The following is an 11,121-nucleotide window of genomic DNA, read 5'->3' on the forward strand; positions in this document are numbered from 1 at the left end:
TCTGAATGAATGGCAAAGCCTCTCTCTGTTCCTGCAAAAGAAGGATATTGTACTGAAATTGTTATCCCAGATTATTTGAGCAGTGCAAAATCAAGGCTTGAATGCTGTGCCCATGTGTAGATTCCTTCTCCTCAGCCATCTACCCGCAGAACAGGTTTGGGCAGTATTACGGACAGTGACCACTTCAGGGTGAAGACTCTCTTTCAGAGATTTTGGAAAGTGTTTGCTTGACTGGAAGGATTGATCTTGCCAAGTCTGTGGTTAGTAACAAAACAAATTGAAGCAGGTGGCCAATCACCACTGGGGTCCCACTACTTTGCCATCATCTCCAAAACCCACGCACTCCAAAACTCCATGCAATTCTCATCACAAGCCTATTACACCTCTAGGTCTGCACCTCTGGAGCTGCACTTTAGTCCAGTGGGATACTACTGCTTCAGGAGGGAATACACAATAGCAGCTCTGGGATTACCAGGTGTCCTTGTCCCAGAGGGAAACATTTCTTCTCCAGCCGGACTGAAACAGTGAACGGACTTGTGGTAATAAGATATCAAAGGCTTCACTGAAGAACCCCTTAAAGTAAACTTATATGGCTTATAAAAGCATTTAAATCCTCTATGTTACACATTCTGTTTCGCCTTCTCATTTGCCCCTTGCCCTACAGTGACCAGACAACTCAATAGTTTTGGGTGACTTCTTGAAAAGACAAGGAAAACCTAACAGCTGTGCCCCAGAGCTGCTGTCAGGGCAGTGTGAGGGGCACACACATCACAAATCCCTGTGAGGGGACACCAAAAGAGGGCAAGGAGAGCCCTAAGCATGATACTTCAAGTAGCCAGTCCCTGGGAGTGGTGACTGGAAACAACTTTAAGAAAGGTGCTGAGGAAAGGAGGCTTCCTGCCTGGTGTATCTCACAGCAACTCTTTCCCAAAGGTCTTTTTTTTATCTCCATGAAGATCACTGCTTGCATCAGGTTTGATGATTATTTATCACCTCATGTAAGAATTAACTGGTAGATGACCTTTCAATCCACTGGTAAGAACTCATATTTTTGTCACCCTCTATAAATCCATCTGAACATTACAAAATTGTTTTGTGCTACACCATAAAGAGCACTAAGAATTCCTCTGTTCTCTAACTTGAGCTTCTACTTCTGTGTCCAGAACTGCACTTGTACTGTTCTTCAGGCACCTGTGCTTCTAGCATTTTCTGTTGACTTTCAACTATTCACTGCATAGTACCACAGATATTCTTTTGTCTTCTTGAAAATATGACTTATTTTTTCTCCCTTAGAGTTTCATTTTTCCAAGAAAGGTCCTAAGCTCAAATATTCATTCAAGCTATTGTTTTCTTTATGTCAAACCTGTATAAAATGACATAGTGCCACAGACATCAGTGGAGCTACTCTGAGAGGTGTCTGCTAGAGATTTGATTCTAATTTTCTTGCTAGGAATATTGATATTTCTACAAAAAAAATCTGGGTAATTTTTACTGCTTCTGTATTGCATGGGGTGATCTGCATTAAAGAGTAATATGAATTTTCTATTTTTGAAACAATGTAATGATACTAATTTTATTTTTTTTAATATACACTTTCCAACAATTGTGCCTTGCATAGCTTTGCCCTCAGTGATGTATGAACACATTTCGAAGGCTGTAGATGAGTGGATGTCTCTTTTAAGTAAAAATCTATTAAGCGTAAAATGTATAAAAGTCCAGTTACAACTTATCATTAAGGTCTTCTATGTCATCAGATCCATTACACATTAATGATACCTCCAGACAGAACTAAAGAAGGCTGAATTTACATGAAGATTGTATATCAATAATAATCATAGTAGATACTAAAATTATTGCATGTTCTTAACAGTATCCTGCTGGATATTATTGCTTCTATGGGAATATAAAACAGATCATTTGTCTCCCCCGAGCAATTTATACAATACGATTTTTTTATGCCCCTGCCACTTTAAATGGAATTAGTGAAGGCAGTATGTTATCCTCAGTCATTATCCATCAGAAGTTACGTTAAAATTGATTAAAGTATTACTTATCTTAAGTACTGTTGACCTATTTTCTTTCAAACCTGTCACATATATATTTTAGATTATATATACGGTAGGAACCACATAACAACATGGCATGAAAATTCAGACTTCAGAACAAAACATAGCAGCTGGTTCTTTCTAGAAGAGTAACCCTCTAAACATTCCAGAACTACTCATAGGATGTAATTTTAACATGAGCCTGGACACTGCAAGTTTTCTCAGTGATATACATTTCCATTTCCATACCGCATATTCTTCTTTTCCTCATTCTCCTCTTTTCTATTCTCTTGTGTTTCCTGCTGTGTCTCTCTGACCACATGCCACAACTTTATCTATGTTTTTCAATAGATGCAGGAAGAAACATTGTCACATCTCTTTCAGGAAGGGTCTTGCTCTGGACCAGGGTGCATAACTACAGTGTGTTGCCAAAATGAAGGCAAGGCACAACACAACTGAATCTAATTGTAAATATTTTTCATCTGTCCATTGATCCATCCTTTACTTGTTCACATCTACTCTCAGACACCAGGTAACTCCTGCATGAACAGAAAGCATGATCTGTTTCTATCAGAACGAGACATAAAGTTGAGGCCAGAGTGTGGGGGCTGGATTTCTAGCAGGGATCAGCCATTACACACAGCAATTCACAGAGCTTGCAAGTTAGCATAGTATCTGCACAGATGCGAGGCATCATGATGGAAAGACTGTGTGGCTTCCAACCATTTGAGTTTTCAGAGGAGATCTAAGTAACAATGTCCTCTAAATTCAGAAAATATGAGAAGATCTTTCCCCTGAGGAATGTTTTAAAATATTTGGGTCTGTCTTATCTCTTTTGATCTTCATGATCATCTCCTATGTGATGCATTCAGTCCTTCTTAGAAATTATTTGATGTCCTGAGCAGATTAGCTTTCAAAACCAAGGTCCAGTTCTGGTCTGTGAAACGTACATAAGGAAAAGGTGGTTATTCATGTCAGTTCTGTACTGCTGAGGCTGCACCTGGAAAGCTGCACTCAGTGTGAGACCCTACAGTGTAAGAAGGTTGAGGCACTTTCTGAACAAGAGAGACCAAAGCTTGTTTAGCCTGCATAAGAGAAAGCTTAGAGGGAAACTAATTGTTGACTTCAATTACCTAATGAGGGGCGTGGAGAAGATGGAACCAAAGTTTTTTAGAGTGACTGTGCAACAACTGCAAGGTGCAGCAAGAGGAATACTGCGCAAACGTGGGGTTACCCAGAGCTACTACAGAGCTTTCAGCTCTCCATCTTTGAAAATTACACTTGTTCATAGATGTTTCTGAGCAAGTTACTCTGATAACAGGCTTGCTAGGGGGCAGGGAGAGAATGGACACATTAGACAAGAGTCCCTTTCAGTCTAGATTATACCATCTTATTTCTGCTGGAATTCTTGTAGGGTTGTCTAGACTCTTATAATAAAACCTGGAGAATTATATCTAGATTGTATCCTTAGCTCTTTTCAAATATTCTGCACAAGCTTGCCCTTACTATGTAGACTACCTTTTCTGGGTTTTAAGCACACTTGCATTTAGAACTTAATTTTCTGGATGCCCATTTTCAGGCCAGTTCTCAAGGTCTGTTAAACTGCTGACTTTGGGCATTGTAGATGTAGACGTGCATTTTCCACATTCCTGAAAAGTCAAGACTCTTCAGTGAGGCATCTTTTGTAAGAAGCATCAAAAATAATCATGAGTTACAACAGAAAACTGTACTTATATATGTCATACAAATTCTTTAGGTGGTCTGAGGACATGCCGCTGTATATATGTAAAGTACTAGGGATCCTTGGAGAAAGTCAGGAGTGATATTCAGTGCTGCCATCTTTTTTTTTTATTTCCCATTCTCCTGCATGTGATAAGAGACAATGTTTTCTCAGTTTCTCTGTGTCGTGTCAGCATAAGGTAGCTCACTAGATTTCATAAATTATGTCCTCTGCCTTGTTAGACATAATCTATCAAAACACAAAATAAAGTTGTCTAAACAATGAACACTTTTTGGTGAGATTGAAAGTGTTGTTCACAGGGCAGTTCAGCCCTGTATGTGAAAACAGAGATCCCAGACCTCTCCCACCACATCCAGAGACTGCTGCATGCTCTCTTACATGTTCAACCTGTCATCTAGGTCAGAGATAAAACCTGGCTTACTTGCCAGCAGAAATGTACATTAGCAAAACCCTCTTAAAACAAACTATTAGTTTCTGCATGGTCTTTTCAGTAGTATTTGCTAGCAACAGGAAAATGATTGTCTGCCTCTTCTGTCAGTAGGTAGGAGGGTTTTTAAAGCAAAATGCTGATAAGTTTATGCCTCGCCAATGCATCATTGAAAGAAGTGGAAGAGAACATCTGATCCTGGTCACTGCGAAAACAGGCTTAGACTTATTATTCTATAGGTGGAATCCTTGTGAATGCTAAGACTAGCATTTCTAAAAAACATCCTACAATATTGTAGCATGTACCTTAAAATGAAATTACTTTTAATTATTAATTTGCTCTAGTTCTATTTATAGATAGTAATCAAGATCAAACCCTAGAAATTAATCAAAACATTTACACTGGACTTTTAAAATCAATTGAAACTTTTCATTCTCCTTCAGAACTGATCAGTATTTTTTCCTGACCATTTCAAATTTTCCAACACACAAATGAGTCTGCTTATGATCAAGCTCTCATACTAGCTCAGTGAGCCACTAGGAAGTGACTATACTGAACCAACCTAATATCATCAAAGGGCAACAGCAACAAAGCTGTCTTCTAACAATTCTGATACATTTTTTGGTGAAACACTTTGGAAAATTATACTGATCTGTATCTTGGGAGAGAGTTTATGTAACAGACGATTTGGTTAAGCATTGTTCTCTCAATATCTCAACTGCATAAGGACAAATACAGATGTAGATGTTGGCAGTGCCTTCCACGTTGGATTCAAAATTTCTAATACTGCCCACAAATTTCTTCCATGTGTATGTACTTCAGGTTCCGTATTTATTTGCCATAGCCCAGTTTTGATAGCCTGCATATCATGCTATAAATGTTTTACCTATACAGTTAATGAAAAAGAATCCAGATTACTAGAATGAGTTGCTTCTCAGTGAGACAGTAGGGTAAAATCTTGTACTGCAAGGACACATATGTATTTCTTTTTCTCTATTGCTTTCTTCAACTTTCAATTCAATGAGACATTGTTGGTTTGACAGGCTACCCAAGCATTGCCAAACATGCAAGGAAGTCTGGCTAGGTACCTAGCAGACATGACCATGTGTAGGTATTTTAGAGCAGGTTGGACAAACATCTGTCAGGAATGACGCAGGTAGACATGATTCTGCCTTAGGGCAGGGAGCTGGACTAAATTACCTCCCTTTCAGCCTTTTATTTAATGATTTCACTGCCTTGGGGTAAGCTGACACATTGGGTCTGATCTTTTTGCTTGGAATGTCTAAAAAATTTTACATCAGTTACATGTGGCTACATAACATCACACCTTTCTGGCCACCACTTCTTTATTTCGCTGTCTATCTAGAGGGTATACCCAAGCTCACACCCTTTGTCAGAGCTTTTATTAAACTGTTATTAAACCATCCAAATTGAAAACATAATGAAACCACATGAATATTAAGGGCTGAAAATAACCTTTGGCATTCCACCCATTTTGCAGTCTATACTTTCTCTGCTGGAGTTTGCTGTCAGGGAGACTATTTGCATTCAGGATTTTGACACATTTTGCAATCTGCAGTGTCATGTTGGTGTTGTAGTCTTTGTGAAATTTCCTGGCTTGTTCTTACAGTTTGTTTTGCAGAGCCAGAGGTTTGTATTCTAAAATACCACGAGACAGAAGACTGCAGTTGGGTGAAGGTAACATGTTTGTTAAGGGGACTCTGTAAATGCTGCTTCTGCCCTCTTTTGGAAGAATTCGTGCATCTCTAATGTCTGGAGTGCTTGAGGCGCTCAGCTCTGGGAGCAGAACCCCAGGTCTGAACTGCGAGAACACCTCTTCCCCATCTCTTTACAGTCCCCAGCACTGTTATCACTGACTTCAGGGGCAGCAGTAAGTGTTACTTATACTGATTTTCTTAGTGAGTTCAGCTACAGCTAATACAGAATTCCCACGATATATCATGACTTCACACAGAGCCATGGTGCAAGCAGGGTGGGGGGAAGAAAAAAAAAAGAGAGAAAAAAATCATTTATGCAGAAGTTAAAATATAGCCTGTTTATTTCAGTTTGTGAAGTACCTGTTTATGTCCTATCAGCATGAAGGAACCTGCATCACATCATTTTCTGATAAGCATTTTCTCTCTAACTGGTTCGCAGTCTATTCACCTACAAGCACATGGTTATGAATATTCAGTTCTCACATATAGTACCTGGTATCTGGGCACAGATTCTGAGACTGGCTTATTCTGTCATCCCTCTTTTCCTTTGAAATAGCTGCTGTCCTAGCAGAAAAAAAGAAATCAAAGAAATTTACCACTCAGAATTACACAAACATTGTTCTACAATCAACTGCTTCAGATTAAAGTCATAAAAGCCCACGTTTGCATCCTGTCCTGAAGGGAAATATATGTCTTCTTTTTAAGAAACAAATAAATGCAGATTCATTTGCACAAGAAAGTGGTTTTATTCTGTTCTTTAAGCCTCGATCCAACTCCTGATTAAGTACGTGGTTGTCATTGAGTTTAACTACACTTTGCTTCAGAGTATATAGTTTTTTTAATGTGTGTATTTATTTCTGTACTTGAGTTTTGAATATGTCCAGTTTACTACCGTAAAATGCTAAACTCAGAAATTTAACATGACAAGAGAACAGACTCTAAATGTAACATAGCTGTCAATAACAATAGTTCAATAACTGTCTGTGGGGAACAGCTACTGTATGTTTTTCCCTCTCCATTTCCCTTTTTTTTTTTTCTTGATCACTGGAGAATTCACACCTACTTCTGGTTTGATATTTGTAAGTGTTTGCAAAGCACTTTCTGAGACAATCTAAAGTCTACAACTTCTCTCTCACTTGCTCCCTGTAAGTATTCACCAGATGCTTTCCAGGCTGAATTGGATGGGTAATCTAAGACATGTGGAATTATTATTTCTGCTCCCTCACAAGACAATTTCCATTATTTAAAAAGAGGTGATAAAAGATGATTATGAAGTGACACACTTTGCCTACCACTTGTAAATATTCATTCCTGGCTCGTATCCATGAATCCTACAGAATACACTGTGATTTCATGATCATGTGAGCAACCATCTGAAGATTCTCTAATACCCTGGATCGCAAGGAGCAAAGGAGTGAAGTGATTATATTTATGTGTTCTTTTTTCTTCATTTATCAACAAGCTCTGCTTTTTAAAGTGTGATAAAAAGATACGCAGATGCTCTGTATGCTTATTTTTTGTATTCCCTCACATTCTAAAGAGCTCACTGGAAAGGCACCTGCATAAAACAATATCACAAAGAATGGTCAATAATGACTAAAAACAGTGTTAGTACAGGTGTTGTATGAATATCTTTGATCTTGAAAGCTCTGCTTCTTTTAAAAGCTTTAGGAAGAATGAATGTGTTTAAGTCAAAGAAAGAGCCTACGAGTATTGTTTTCTAAAGTAGACAGGAAGAAAAATCACTGACTTTACTCAAATACCTACTACACTACAGTAAGAATAAAAGCTGAAAAGAAGCTAAAGCTTTTTATATATATAAAGAAATATGAGTGGATTAATTCAGCTAGCATTGCCTCACCAATGGCAAAAAGTGTCATACATTATTCATAAACTTCTGATGAGCTACTTCTAGGCAGCCTCAGAAACGTAATTTCTAGAATAAACGTGATATAGACACCCTTCTCTAGGTTTCTATCTGTTAATTCCCTAGCAATTTGCATAGTAGGATAGTAAATATGATTGTATCCTAAAATGCTGACCCTGTTCCTGAGGTTGTAGTGAGATGTGCAGAGAATCTGTACATTTGCAAAGATGTCTGGGCTCACGTGGAGTCCTCTTGGGGACTGTGTCATAGCCAAGCACCACATGTGCTCATTTCCTAGAAGCAGCAAGACAATACACGTGTGAAAATACCTGTCAGACTTGCAACAAAGGTCAGATGATGACTTAAAAGTATATAACCTCAGACAATAGAAGGCTACTTGGTAAACCAGGGTGTAGGTGTCTGTCCAAGTGAGTCCTATATTCTAAAAGATGAGCCCTTGCTAGGTGACCGAAGTCAGATATGGAAATGATCAGGATAATTCAGCTGCCTGTTTCCGCATTTTGAGGTGATAACATAGTATTTAATGCATTATTTTTGCTGGTAACTCAACCATAAGAAAATGGCACAACCACTCACAAGTACTGCAGCGCAGCACAGGGGGTTATTTGCTTGTATCCTGTTTGTTTTCAGACCCATGCTACCGCTGTTCTTCAATTAGCTCACCCTTACAAGCGGAGTAAAATATCAGAAGTTAAAAGAGACAAATGCTGCAGCCAGTTCAGGGTTAGACCCTAGGGGCTAAGCAATAACCTGTAGCTCCACAACCTGTCATATCTGAAGGTTCATTTGAAGACGGAAGTTACTGTCTCCGTTGAAGAATGAACTCAGCTTAATTCTTACATCTCTTGGCAGCAACTTTGGCCAGAGAATAAAGGCAGAGGCCTTCTCCTGAGCTATTTGATCCTTGATTTTAGTAGCTGAGATCAGGAACCAAACACAAACCTCAGACCACTACAGCATAATTCCCAAAATGCAGAGGAGTTAAAAATAAAAGACATATCTATTGGCTAGGTTTCTTGTGTCTTCACTGCAATCAAATGCTCACTAAAGATTTCATATATAAAGTTGCCATTAAAAATTTATATATCGGTAATTCTTGAGAAGGCTCAATAAAAAATAAGTAAACAACACTGAAGTGCAGCCCAAGTCAAGAATCACAGGCAGAGTTACAGAAGAGAAGCAGCATAATCAACCAGTAAGAATATTTATTAGAATAAAAAAACCCAAAATGGTGTGGTTCACAGCCACAGTGGAGCAGTGAAGCATGTACAGTGTTCCTGTGCTGAGATCTGCCAGTGAATTAGAGTAATGTTAGAAGGAAATGAAACCAACATGATGTCAAAGTTTTCAGCTCAATATAACCACTACTGAAGCAATTTGGCTCTAGAGGGAAAGATATGTAGTGGGTGTTGAAACACATCAGCAGTTAGTCAGTAGCCTGTGGAGCTGACTGTTAAAGACCCCTTTTTAACAAACTACCTGTATAGTGACAATTTCACTTAAATTAACTTATTGTTATAATTTTGTTAGTATTAATGTTAAATGGTTAAGTTACAGCTAAAATAAAGCTTAGGATAAACTGATACATTTTTTTAACAGAAAATAACACGGAAGACTAAAAGAAAAGACTTTGAATCTCTGACATTTTTTTCACAATGAAAAGCAGTCTGGAAAACAAGAAATCAAGTAGTTAAGAACTAATATTAACTATAACTTTCATCTAATTGTTTTTGTTGCCTTCAGAGCTGACATTAAAAACCTGTACTCCTCTCTACATATAGTTAAAGAACTCTGCAGTAGGTTTCCCTTAGAAGAGATGATGCTTTTTAGGATCCTCAACAGTAACCCTGCTCCATTGTCACACTAATCCCCAACAATGAGATCTTCAGCCTCAATAGCAGGAGAAAGGTTTTACAATACTAATTTTTCACAAAACCAAAGTGGCTAAAAGCTGCTGTAGCTCCACATTCCCTGAGGTGTCTTGTGAAAACATTCAGAAGCTTAGCACCGTACTTAGCTGGGTTTTTTTAAGTTTTGTCTGCTCAGCCCATGTCTGCATTAAAAAAAACATTCAGCATCTCGGGATTACAAGAGCAACAATTAAAGTAAAGCCTAAAAGCTGACCTCTCTTCAAAATCTTGAACTATTGCTGTGCAGGAAACTATTTTATACTTAGGTGCCAATCTTTGCATAAGCTTTAAGCTTCCCATAAGCAAACAAAGACTAAAGAAACTTTGGTCTCCACCAAACACCAGTGGCAAACATAAACAGAGTGGGGGGTTGTGTATCTGGTGAAAAGATGGTTTGGGAACAGAACCATAATTCAATCTAATTGCCAGAACTGACTTCTGCTCTTTCAGAACAAAAAGATAAATTCGAAGCCTCATGATCTCTTTGGTCAACTCGCCTACACCAGACATCAGACACTCTCATTTTCACATAGTCTCGTGATAAGTTTAACTTGAAAGTGCCCTTTAATGCCCTAGAAGAAAAAAGCAAAGGGAAGAAATATCTCTGACACCCTAATGCTAGGCCTCTTAAAGCAAACCTTGCAGCAACTGAAGTTGAAAACAAATCCTGGCCATCGACAATTCAAATCACAACTTTGTATGATATGAACCACTTTTTATTTAAAATTCCGCTCCAAAGTAGCTGCCGAGGTCTTCAGTAAAATCACCTTTTACTAACAAGCTCATAGAAAAATATTTTCACTGAGACATAATGAACAGGGATAGGGTTTGCAGAGCTGCAGATGTCAGTGCTGAATAGCTATGAATTGGATGGGTGACTGGAGTACCTATGTCCTTCACAGGGTGGTGACATTTAGAAGGTAGGAGTAAACTGGAACACACTTTTTGGGTGAATACCATAGTGATCACCCAAGCAATTTAACGCAATCTTAAACTAACGATAAATTCATATTGAATTTGACAATTAAATCCAGACTCTTCTGTCAACAAGGAAGTCTGTCAGAATATCACATCTCAAAATTTTAAAATAAGCCATTTTATTTGTTTACCTTCAAATATTTTCTTATTTTGATATCTGAAGATTCAGTCATTCACAGAGACTAAATAGGGCAGTGTTACCCAGGAGAAGGTGGCTACCCTCATGGGGCACTTTCTGTCCAGGAGGTGGATCCACAGCCATTCTAATGCCCCACAGAAGAAGCTCTGTGAGGCCAGCTACCCAGAACCACTGATCACTGCATGTTGTATGATGCTGTACAGTGACCAAAGCCCTAAAAGCAAGGAGCTGTGAAAATCACAGAAAAAATTCAGTGTAAAATCCGCTGCATCCCA

Source organism: Phaenicophaeus curvirostris, chromosome 6, assembly GCF_032191515.1.
Source record: "Phaenicophaeus curvirostris isolate KB17595 chromosome 6, BPBGC_Pcur_1.0, whole genome shotgun sequence".
Classification (NCBI taxonomy): domain Eukaryota; kingdom Metazoa; phylum Chordata; class Aves; order Cuculiformes; family Cuculidae; genus Phaenicophaeus; species Phaenicophaeus curvirostris.